The sequence below is a fragment of the Bison bison genome, unplaced genomic scaffold, assembly GCF_000754665.1.
Source record: "Bison bison bison isolate TAMUID 2011002044 unplaced genomic scaffold, Bison_UMD1.0 scf7180017864371, whole genome shotgun sequence".
NCBI lineage: Eukaryota > Metazoa > Chordata > Mammalia > Artiodactyla > Bovidae > Bison > Bison bison.
This window is the reverse complement of record NW_011494943.1, coordinates 3922085-3934889: the sequence shown is the minus strand read 5'-3', so window position 1 is coordinate 3934889 and position 12805 is coordinate 3922085. Positions and strand designations below refer to the sequence as shown.

The window sequence follows — 12805 nt, the reverse complement described above, 5'->3', positions numbered from 1 at the left end:
GTTCCCATTGCCTTCTGCAGGGGATCTTCCCGACCCGGGGATTGAACCTGCGTCTCCTCCTCTGGCAGGCAGGATGTTTACCACTGCCCCACCTGGGAAGCCCAGCATGATAGCAAATCAGCTTGTGTCTTGAAAGTCAAAGAACAGGAAATTAATCTACTTTGTTAAAGTCCATTGATCTGTCTGTGCTTGTCTATTTTGCACTTGGCAAGCACGTTGATTTGCCTTTACACCTGAGATGGACCCTCAGAAAGAAGGATGGAGACGTGAGGAGGAAAATACCACTTTCCTTTCCTGGGTGGCCCTCACCGTCACATCTCCTCCCCTCTCTCTGGACACAGCAAGCTCAGAGGGCTTCGCCCAGCCTTCTCAAGCAGGGCTTGCTGTGTGGAGCCCTACGGAGAGGGCGGCTGGAATGTGGATGATGTTTCTCTGAGATAAGTTCAGTTCTGGCCCATCTTTTCCCTGCCATCTGAAGCTGGTTTGCTGTTGTACAGAGATCAGAGCAGTAATCACATGACTTCTGGCTGTCTTGCTAATCACCAGTGGCTACTGGAGACTGTGCCTAGGAAGTCTGCCCCCGCTCTTGCCTTCTGTGGGCAAAATGGTGTGAAAAGAGACAAGAAATCTAGTTCCTTTAAGAAACATCAGCAGTTACACATCCCCATGGGTATCGTCCCCTTCAACCCAGCCCCTTTAAAGTTTATTATTCACAAGCATTTTGGGCCCTCCCTCCCCCCACTTTTTCAGAATTGCCCTTGGAGCCTGAAGCACATTCCTTAAATAGTTCAGTATCTGCGAGCGTATTTGACTTTGCCCACAGTCAATTATCTTTCCAAGCCTCCGCTGGGGAATCCCATTCAGATCTCAGCATTCTAGCTGCCGGCCCAGAAAGTCACAGGACATCATAAGCTGTTTCTCAAAACCCAAGAGGATCAGGAGTATGGCCTGGGAATGTCTGGGGTTTCTTCATCACTGACATGAACGCCGAGATTCTCTGCACCATCAGGCTGGGCCCGAACGTGCATTGCTGAGGTCCGTGTCCGGCCAGCTTGGCTCCACAAGGTGCGGTTATGTTCAGAGGGGGAAGGTTGGTAGGCTCCTGTCTTCCTGATCTTCCTAAACAGTGCCCGTGGGGGTAACAATAGACGGGAAGAAAGGGAACTAAGACAGAGAGAAGAAAAGAAGAGAAAACGGGGAGAGAGAGGGAAAGGAGGTCTTGAGAGAGTGCTGGTGGGAAGGCGGGGAGAGATGGGTCAGCAACAGCCCCTGCGTCTTACTCAGTAACATCGCTTCCAAGCCCAGAATTTGGGGACTGGTTTGGGTGATGGTTAATTTTACGTGTCAAGGATGACCAGGCTGCAGGGTTCCAGATCATTGGGAAAACATTATTCTGGATGTTTCCATGAGGGTGTTTCTGGATGAGTTTAAAGTTTAAAGAAGATGGCCCTCCCTGTTGTGGGTGGGCCTCATCCAATCAGTTGAAGACTGAACAGAACATAAAGGTTGACTTTCCCCGCTTCCTCCTGACTGCCTTAAGCAGGGACATCATTGTTGTCATTTTGGTTTTTTGTTTGTTTTTTGTTTCCTGCCTTTAGATTCAAACTGGAACTCTAGCTCTTGCTGGGTTTCATTCCTGTTGGACTGAAACCAACCCCATTGACTCTCCTGGGTCTAAAGCTCAAAGGTCACAGATCTTGGGACTTTTCAGCTTCTACAGTCATGTGAGCCATTCCCTCATCCGTCGTGGCTCAGATGGTAAAGAATCTGCGGGTCGATGCAGGAGACCTGGGTTTGATCCCTGGGTTTGGAAGATCCCTTGGAGAAGGAAATGGCAACCCACTACAGTATTCTTACCTGGGAAATCCCATGGACAGAGGAGCCTGCTGGGCTGCAATCTATAGGGTCTCAAAGAGTCAGACACGACTAACACTTTCACTTTACTTTGATCCCTCATAATGGTACTATGAGGGATCCCATGGGATCGCAAAGAGTCGGACATGACTGAGCAACTAAGGCACTCATAACAAAGCTCTGTGGAGAGACAGATACAGATACAGATGTCTGTGTGCTTCTGATGCTCTGAAGAACTGACTCACCCAGTGTGGCTACTTATAATGACCTTGTGTTCTGGAGTTTTGTGAACCTTGGCCTTCATCAATCTCCATCACCATATTAATGAATCTTGGCGGATGAGAAACTCTAATCTCTTGTCAGAAGGGGTGGGGGGAGTGGGCGGCGGGCAAAGAACAGGACCGGGGAGAGCTAATTGTGATTGCCCCGTCTGTGCCCCGGGGGCCCCGGGATTAGCACCATCAGCAGGTGGCTGGGGAGGGCCATCTGAACCGGAAGAATCTTCTCCCTCACCCTCGCCCCCTGCACCCCTATTCTGTTGGGGATCATTACAGATTTTTTAACTCTAACTGTGGAAACGAATGCAGCTGCTCTTTGTAATTGTTTGTGAAACTGAGTTAAAGGGAGGTTGCTGTGGCACTGCAGGTGCAATCATTAGACGCGGAGATGCTGTGTAATTGACCTCATTTCCATGTGAATGTCCGTGGCTTACGAGGCGCTCGGAGAACTCCGCCATGATCATTACACGTACAGTCAATCCAATTAGACAAAGGTTCCCACACTTAGGGAGGGATGGGCACAACCCACGAGGCTAGGCTTCTCTCAAGGTCTCTAGTTAAACGTCTCAAAATAAACAACGGTGGCCTAATTAATAGTATGGCAGGGTCGGAGGGACACGCCAAGGAGCTACTTATGCGTCTGGAGCCCCGTCCTGGGGAGCCGCTGAACAGAATCCGCCTTTGTCCACACTTTCCGTGGCTTAGAGATGCTCACGGTTGGGGGAGAGGGGTCTGGTGAGTAGCCCCCACCCTCTCTCTCCTCACCAACTCCAGTTGCCCAAGAAGAACCAAAATGCCTAAATGGCCTTATTTTGGTTTATGTTAGCCCCTTTACGTTCTTGGAACAGTTAGACAAAATAACAAAAAACAAAACAAAATTTAAAAAGATGGTTCTCAAAGAAAGTTGATAGGGTGGGCGAGGTTTTCCACAATATTTTCTCAAAGCTGCAGCTAGAGGGCACCATTGGGGGATGTTTTCCGGGGTGTCCCAGTTTCATTGACTGACTTCCTTTTCTTAAACTCTGCAATACTGCCCAGGAGACATCTTGTTGTAAACATTTTGCCATAACATGTGTGCTATGCATGTCCATCCTTTCTCAAGTCTCTAGTGAGCTCCTTGAAGGTAGACCGTGTATCTTAGAATTCTGTTATGTCCCCAGAGATGGCTAGCCCCATGCTGGCCACTTCAGGGGAGCCCAGTAAACACTTGGGGGTAACTGACTAGGGCTTCCCAGGCGGTGCTACTGGTCAAGAACCCACCTGCCAATGCAGGAGATGTAAGAGATGTGGGTTCGATCCCTAGGTCGGGAAGATCACCTGGAGAAGGAAATGGCAACCCACTCCAGTATTCTTGCCTGGGAAATTCCAAGGACAGAGGAGCCTGGTGGGCTACAGTCCATGGGGTCGCACAGAGTCGGACACGACTGAAGTGACTTAACACACAGCAAACACGGCTGGATGAAAAGAACCACTATTTGTCACATAATGGCAAGAACTGATGCAGGCTTTGTATATCAGCCTCTACACAGAACACGTCAGTGACTCAATCTCCAGAAATGCAGATTGATAATAAAGGAAGTTAGGAAAAAGTAAAAAGTTAGGTAATAAACTACAGCCCCTGAAAGAATGAAGCCACGTGGTGTTATCGTGCTCAACATTAGACCTGGCTACTGAAACTGTGATACGTGGACCGACTGCGTCCGTATCTCCTGCAGTTTGCCAGAAATCCAGAACCTCGGGCCCCACCACAGGTCTGCTGAGTGAAACTGACATTTCAGGTGCTTCTTACACGCTTTTGGGTTTGAACGTGTAGCGGGTCTCAGCGACTGTCAGCTCAGCGCTGAGTGTCTCACGAGAGTACGGAGCTGTCCTGGGTGCTCCCAGCTCTTGCTGATCCTTCTTTTCCTTTCTCCATCGTCTGCCATCACTGTCTAGATTTTTAAACATGAGACCGTATCTCAGAGTAATCGGTGTGGTTCCCCCCGCCCTCTCTCTGTCAGTGACTTTCGTGTCTGTACCCTCTTACTTAGGCGTCTGTACTGAATTCAGGGGTCCCTTCTAGGAAGCATCTCCAAGTCTTGCAGTCTGGCTGGCTGCCAGGTTTTCCCTTTTTCATTTTTCGCGCTTACTGGATCCTGTAAACACTTACTGACTTGTTGAGATGTCCGCCTGCCCGGTAGACTCAGAGGACACCATGATTCGCATGCACCTGGCATGTGAGTGGTGGTAGGGAGGGCGAGGCAGGAAAAAAACCCTTTGATTCCACTCTGGGAAGCTGCACGCGCCACAGGCCAATTAGTGTTCTCGGATATTTTGATTGGCTGCAGCATTGTCTCTCATTCTTTCACGGATTCCAACATTGACTGCAGGAAAAGACGTATGAAGTACAGTCTCTGTCCTCAAGGAAGTTAAAATCTCACAGTGCGAGGCTCCACATTTATTATTTTTTAGCGTTTTGGCAGGATTTCTTAAAACTAACTGGCTATATATTGGAATTGTTTGTGGAGCTTTTAAGAAAGCACTGGATTTCTAGGGCCCATTCCAGAACAATTAAAATGGAATCACTATAGATGAGGCTCAAACACAGGCATTTAAAAAATCTCTCTAGATGATTCTAAAGTGTGGTTATGGGGGGAAATCACTCACCGAAAAGTTTAGTGGGAGTTAAACTATTGCAGTTAAAATAAGCTCGGGAAGTAGCTTCTGACTGTGTGTCTCACAAAGCAGGCTTGGGAGCAGCCAGACTGACTCTAGACTCCTCACCCCCAGTCTTAACTTGAACAGCATCTATTTTAAGGCTCTATATATGTTTGATTTCTATGAATGATTTCTTTGAAGAAAGGATTTTGCTGCTTTGGGGGGAAAATAAAAGCCGCAGAAGCACTAATTTAGAGAGTACCCAAATATGATACAATATAGATTAATTTATCGCTTCTTTTTCTGTTGTTTTTCCTTTGTCTCTCTTGATTCAGGATGTTGTCTTCTTAAAAGAAAAACTGCCCACCACGTCACTTAGCTCCTGAAAGCTTGTTGTTTGGTTGCTTCTGTCTTGTCTGACTTTTTGTGACCCCGTGGACTACAGTCTGTCAGGTTCCTCTGCCCATAGGATTCTCCAGGCAAGGATACTGGAGTGGGTAGCCATTCCCTTCTCCAGGGGATCTTCCCAACCCAAAGATCCAGCCTGTGTCCTCTTCATCAGCGGCGGATTCTTTCCTCCTACACCACTAGAGAAGCCCCTGAAAGCATACAGGAGGTTTAAGTGACCCATCTCAGTCAGTGGTTTGAGGAAGAACTGAGCTGATTTCAAACCAACAAAATGAAGGGGAAAAAAGGGGCTTCCATGGTGGTCCAGGAGTTAAGACTCTTTGCTTCCGTTGCAGGGGGAGAGGGTTCAGTCCCTGGTCAGGAAACTAAGATTCCATGTGCTGCACAGACCCCCCAGATCCAACCAACCAAACAAAAGCAAACAATAAAATAGTTCAGTGTAAAGACAGTATTAGACATTAAATAATAACACAGACACTTACTCCTTGGAAGGAAAGTTATGACCAACCTAGATAGCATATTCAAAAGCAGAGACATTACTTTGCCAACAAAGGTCCGTCTAGTCAAGGCTATGGTTTTTCCTGTGGTCATGTATGGATGTGAGAGTTGGACTGTGAAGAAGGCTGAACGCCGAAGAACTGATGCTTTTGAACTGTGGTGTTGGAGAAGACTCTTGAGAGTCCCTTGGACTGCAAGGAGATCCAGCCAATCCATTCTGAAGGAGATCAGCCCTGGGATTTCTTTGGAAAGAATGATGCTGAAGCTGAAACTCCAGTACTTTGGCCACCTCATGGGAAGAGTTGACTCATTGGAAAAGACTCTGATGCTAGGAGGGATTGGGGGCAGGAGGAGAAGGGGACGACAGAGGATGAGATGGCTGGATGGCATCACTGACACAACGGACAAGAGTTTGGGTGAACTCCGGGAGTTGGTGATGGACAGGGAGGCCTGGCGTGCTGTGATTCATGGGGTTGCAAAGAGGCGGACACGACTGAGCGACTGAACTGAACTGAACTGAATAACACAGGGTATTCAAAACTATTCTATTTTTATTTATTTCTTCTATCAGCAGTTAAGCATCTGTTACATATAAAATGTTAGTCACTCAGTCATGTCCGACTCTGTGAGCACTGGACTGCAGCCTGCCAGGCTCCTTTTCCATGGAATTCTCCAGGCAAGAATACTGGAGTGGGTTGCCATTTCCTTCTCCAGGGGATCTTCCTGACCCAGGGATCGAACCCAGGCCTCCTATATTGCAGGCAGATTCTTTCCTGTTTGAGTCACCAGAGTTGCAGACAATGGGGTCATGAAGAATCGGACATAACTGGATGACTGAACAACGCATATATAAAATATGGCTTTTAAATATAGAGTCCTATGCATAATATTATATAACTGATATTACATGATGTACATATGTGCTATCTAACGTGTAATATGTTGTATTCATACACAGTGCAACTATAGTTGACTAGAATGAGGTTTTGTTCTACTGTTAGGAGGTAGTTCCAGGAATCACGCTTTTTCCACATTTCTTTTAAATATTTTTTAAAGAATATTCTTGAGATATCTGAAGCAAAAATGGTAGAAGTTTTCATCTTCTTGATGGTCACTAAAAGGTGATTGTTAAGGATTTTCTAGATGCTTAGAATACTACAATAGGTAACAATAAATAACAAAAGAAACGACCAAGAAAGATTCATATTGGCATCATATTGACTTCCCTGATGGCTCAGCGGCAAAGAATTTGCCTGCCAATACAAGAGATGGAGATGCAATCCCTGGGTCACGAAGATCCCTTGGAGGAGGGCATGGCAACCCACTCCAGTGTTCTTGCCTGGACAATCCCATGGACAGAGGAGCCTGGCGGGCCACCGTCCACGTGGGGCAGAGTCGGATGTGACCGAGTGACTAAACAACAACAAATCACAAAACAAGAGAAACAGCCAAGAAAGATTCATGTTGGCATAACACTGGTAATAAATTAACATCAGGCCAGCCTTGTTTATCATCTAATGTGGCAACCGTCAGCTTCCGGCTAAGAGTCTGTAACCTACAGCTGACCCTCTCTGCCCGTTCTGTCTGTGGGAATCTGTTTCTGCAGGACAAGCCAAGGCAAGTCTAGAGAGATTCCTGTAGAGGAGTGTAGGACAACTCTAATTCAGGGAAGTCTGAGCTCCCTGTCGGGCACTGCAGTGCTTGCCTGATAGGAAGATGGTGAGATGGCGAAAGCTGCGTGGTGGGTATTTTCTGCTCCCCATCAACTTGGTATCCTGCTCCTCCCTACTTTAATGCCTCCGAAGGCAGCCCTCATAATGAACTTCAGCGGCTGGACACCCATTGTCCTCTGGAAAAATATGTTAAGGCAGAAACTTAAGTATCCTATTAAATTTGATATTTCTTGTAAGGTGACCATTTGGCCATCAAGGCTCAAAGATATCCTGTAGCAAAGCCTACAAGTTGGGACTTGAGCCACGGTGAGTGTGCGGTCCAATTACCGAAAGTACTAATTACCTTCATAAAATAGTTGGGGTTGCAGGGGAAAAAAACCCGAGGGTAGATATAATTTAGTTTCTTTCCGTCGGCCCTTGTAAGCCCAACCTGGGAAAATATAAGCTAGGCAACACGTCTTGGTTGGTCCTGGTATTTCTTTCCTGATCCATAATTGCTAATTCACTTAAGTAAAAACAATATTTGGTCTCACAGGTGCCAACCCAAGTAAGCCAATGCTTTGCTTGGAGTGGCTGAAAAAATACAATTACATTACATTCGTGAACGTTTCTCCTTCTTGAAAGAATGCAGTTAACATTTGGAAAATGACTTGCTGCTGGATAATGTCAGTCTCCTAGATCTAGGGAAAAAAAACTGTGAAGAATAAGACATGCATTTCTGAAAGCACTGAGCTGTATCCCATAGAGAGGGACCTGGTCTTGATACAAAAGAATCAGCTTGGATCATAACTTTTGCCTGTTTTAACTGGAGCTTCCTGGTACCTCCTATTGCAATCACCCGTGGATACATCGTGCTTGCTTGTCCGCTCCGTCCAAAGAAACATCCACTCTTTTAGGAAACGCATTTCCTCAAACAATTAGTACTCTTAGGTAGAAGGTGTTGTGTCCTTTAGCCAGTGTCTCTAAAAGTCTGCATTTTATAGGTTGCATCAGTTCATTTGATAATTTGATTTGTGGTAAGATTGAGCAGTAACATTGCTATTAGTTCCTGGATAATGAAGCCATTTTGGAATCCGCATCCATGGAGAGGGGGCCAGCATTTTAAAATAAGAATGTCTAAACAAGTTTACTGCCTCTATTTTTAGACTCGTATATTTATGTCTGTATTAAAACTCTGCGTCTCTCATTATGAAATAAATCAGGTATGGACAACACATACAAAACTCCCTAAATGCAGCTTGCCATTGTTTAGTTGCTTCGGTCGTGTCTGGCTTTGTGCAGCCTCGTGGACTGCAGCCTGCCAGGCTCCTCTGTTCATGGGATTCCTAGGCAAGAATACTTGGAGTGGGTTGCCATTCCCTTCTCCAGGGGATTTTCCTGACTCAGGGATTGAGCCTGGGTCTCCTGCATTGCAGGTGGATTCTTTACTACCCGAGCCACCAGGGAAGCCCAGTTAACCAGAAGAAAACAGGCACCTTATTTGAGGAATGGCCTCATGAACATGCATATTTTTTTTAACCATAGCTATGCTCTCTCATTGCTGGCTCATCTGTGTCCAGGTCTGTCTAATCTATGCTTGCTGCTGCTGCTGCTAAGTCACTTCAGTCGTGTCCGACTCTGTGCAACCCCATAGACGGCAGCCCACCAGGCTCCCCCGTCCCTGGGATTCTCCAGGCAAGAACACTGGAGTGGGTTGCCATTTCCTTCTCCACTAATCTATGCCTATATTTGTATTAATAGGTAAAAATATATGTACTAGTTTAAGACAAGGAAGACTAATTTCAACTTTATGAGTAGGAGGAAAAGTAGTGAATTTTTAATTTTTTGGAATTACCTCATTATGTTCAGACAGACAGTGAGAGCCAGCCTTCCACAGCAAAATCAAGTTCTGAATAAAACCAGAATAATTTACTGCATTAAATAATGCTGTTTAAGGTAATTTCTTCCTTGGCAAACCTGACACAAATGTTCAAAGTGCAGGAGCAAGTTCTCTCCTTGTTTTTGTAGCAAAGTATACTTAGAGCGTGACTTAAGCAGGGCTGTCTGGGGAGGATGCCCAGCAAACAGGTGCAGGACACCACGTTACTTTGCTTCTGCACTGTCCTCTGTCTGTGATCACGTGTGTTTGTGATTACTGGTTACTGTGTAAAGATTCACATTTGACTGTTGGACTGAGAGTAAGTCTAGATGAAAACTGACAGATGAATGCACCATCAGACACTGTCTCATGAACGACTTCATCTAGATACTTATTGCCATGAAGGTAGGGTGGTGAGCTTTCTAGTTATGTTCTCAAAATGAACTGAGAAGCCTGGTGGGCCGCAGTCCACAGGGTCGCAAAAGAGTTGGACACGACTGAGTGACTGAGCATATTTTAAAACGCAACCAGAGGTCATGTGATTATTTTGTCCGTGAAGCGCCCTCTGTTGATTCATCCTAAACGCTCGACCTGGGACATTAACTGTTCTGGGTTTGGTGTCCTGGGCTCATCCTGGTACGCTGCTTGTTCTGTGCACTAGGTTGGCTGCGACTCTGTAATCCCTCCCCAAGAAGAGCAACAGCTGATCCTCATCACGACCCTGTGTTTGGTGTGTGGATTCTTGCATTAGTGACATGACATTTATTTGCTTGGTGAGCCTTTTACCTGCAAGGTTAACAAGGTCAGTGCATGTCAAAAGCAGTTATTTTCATTTGAGATTTATTTCCCTATGGATAGCCTTAAGATATTCAAGTTACTAATGAGGGCATTGAAGTTAGGGCTAAGTATATTATTAGGAGAAACATAACTACCTGGAGAATAGCCATGATACATATTTCAGCCACATCAAACCCCTTTTAGGAAGGCAGGAAGTGTAAGTGTATGGGTGTGCGTGTGTGCGTGTGTGCATGAGAGAGAGAGAGAAAAAAACTGGACTCCTGTGTGTATTCGTGAACACAAAACCAAAGGGATATACTTTATGGTTTTGATGTTTTGGTCTTTCTATAAGACAGAGTTCTGCTGGGTTTTACCCTATTCTAGCTCTAACTGTAATCTGTCTAAAATTATAAGATAATCTTGTTCTTATCCACCCGATTTGGTCTAAATAGGTCTGTCAATGTCACTAGACTGCACAGCACTCCGAGGTGAAAGCGTCACTTGGGAATATCTATATCCCTCATCTCATCCCTTCACAACCTCCTTCTCTGTCTTTCACAGTTTGACTCACATCTTGGAAACATTCCAACTTGAAACACTGGGAGTGGTGCTTCTCTGACTCCCTGCGCACCCAGAGAGGAGGTCCCAGTTCTGTGGAGATCTGGACTCAGGAGGTCTGGGCTGGGGTCCTTTCTCACAAACGAGCTGGTCACACTGATGCTGCTCAGCTGTGGGTCACGTTTGCAGGAGCAAAGGTCTGGAATGTTTCCCACTCTGGGCTCCTGATTAGCTCAGATCCATTTCTACCAAGACAATGAAATCGTTCACGAAAAAAAAAAGTGTAATTGTTTGGGATAAGATTTGAATTTATTAAGTTTGGGTGTTAATATGACTTAAAAATAATTCTACCAAGATTCACATATGATTGTCAGGGTCCTTCCCTTCCAAACAACGACCAACAATTTTTCCAACATGTAAACTCTGCTTTTAGAATTGTCCACAGGAACTCGAAGATGAGGATATGCTTGCTCATTCATTTATGTTCCGATTCAACAATAATGAAGAAGTGCCTAAAACATCCTCAGCACTGCAGTGATGACTGTGAGAAGGCTGACACCCTTAAGTGTGCAGGGAGGCCAAGAGGACACAGTTGCAAGCAAACAATTGTTTGAACATAATACATAAAAACGTGTGTGTGCTTTGAGTGTATCTTTTCTTAAATCAAATGAGAGCCACCTAGGCTTAAATTTGGTGTCAAGTCTGAAAATGCAGTTTCTAATAAAAAATGTATGTCTATCAAGTAATGAAACTTATTTTTCTTGAATATCTTTTAACTGAATCAGCATGAACTTAGAGCTATGTTAGGAATGGCATTTATGGAATATGTTCATAGTGCCCCAAAATATCTTCTTTAAAGAAATCTATCCATGAGTAGCAGTATAATTATGGTTGAATTAACTCCATTACTTCTTACTTAGATGTATTTACCTAACAACCTATGGATTTGGATGTATGCATGTCTGCATACACACATATGTCTTATAACAAATTTAATAATACTTAACTGTTCATCGAGTATAGTGCTGGTTTATACAAATAAAAGACTAACCTTCAGGAATTCCTAACCCACACCTCATATAGAGCTTAAAGGTGAGTGACCATATAATTTACTATCTAAATCGAGATGCTTTGAGCGTGGAAAGCAGCACTATTAATAGTTACCCTGGGATGAGAGGCATAAATGGGGACTATTCTGGGGAAACCAGGACAAAGATCATCTAACAGAAAAGCAGAAAAAAAAAAAACACACTAAATAAAAACATTCTCTGGTCTTTTAGTTTTTCAGAATTAAGTTCTTAAAACATTGCATTTTTTTCTGAGCATATTTGATAAAGTTCTGTCTGTATTTCAGGAAAATGATGCCATTGGGGAAGTTCCTACTGTTTATCGCTCCTAAGGAATGAATTTTGTCCCCAACTAGGGGTACTGGGGCTTTCTGTAGGCAAAACTGGTATTTTGGAAACAATAAAAAGGCTTGATCAGATCAGAGATCAGATCAGTTGCTCAGTCGTGTCCGACTCTTTGCGACCCCATGAATCGCAGCACGCCAGGCCTCCCTGTCCATCACCAACTCCCGGAGTTCACTCAGACTCATGTCCATCAAGTCAGTGATGCCATCCAGCCTTCTCATCCTCTGTCGTCCCCTTCTCCTCCTGCCCCCAATCCCTCCCAGCATCAGGGTCTTTTCCAATGAGTCAACTCTTCACATGAGGTGCCCAAAGTACTGGAGTTTCAGCTTTAGCATCGTTCCTTCCTAAGAAATCCCAGGGCTGATCTCCTTCAGAATGGCCTGGTTGGATCTCCTTGCGGCCCAAGGGACTCTCAAGAGTCTTCTCCAACACCACAGTTCAAAAGCATCAATTCTTCGGTGCTCAGCCTTCTTCACAGTCCAACTCTCACATCCATACATGACCACTGGAAAAACCAGAGCCTTGACTAGACAGACCTTTGTTGGCAAAGTAATGTCTCTGCTTTTGAATATGCTATCTAGGTTGGTCATAACTTTCCTTCCAAGGAGTAAGCGTCTTTGAATTTCATGGCTGCAGTTACCATCTGCAGTGATTTTGGAGTCCCGAAAAATAAAGTCTGACACTGTTTCCACTGTTTCCCCATCTATTTCCCATGAAGTGATGGGACCGGATGCCATGATCTTCGTTTTCTGAATGTTGAGCTTTAAGCCAACTTTTTCACTCTCCACTTTCACTTTCATCAAGAGGCTTTTGAGTTCCTCTTCACTTTCTGCCATAAGGGTGGTGTCATCT

At 45.0% G+C, this 12805-nt stretch overlaps 1 long non-coding RNA gene across 1 annotated transcript; it reads left to right on the top strand.

Annotated features, from left to right (window-relative positions):
- Positions 1-842: 842 nt before the first annotated feature.
- LOC105000301 lies at positions 843-10827 on the top strand. Its single transcript, XR_826715.1, has 3 exons — positions 843-1065; positions 9868-10008; positions 10545-10827. It is a non-coding gene; the product is annotated as an uncharacterized LOC105000301 (long non-coding RNA).
- The last annotated feature ends 1978 nt before the right edge of the window (positions 10828-12805 follow it).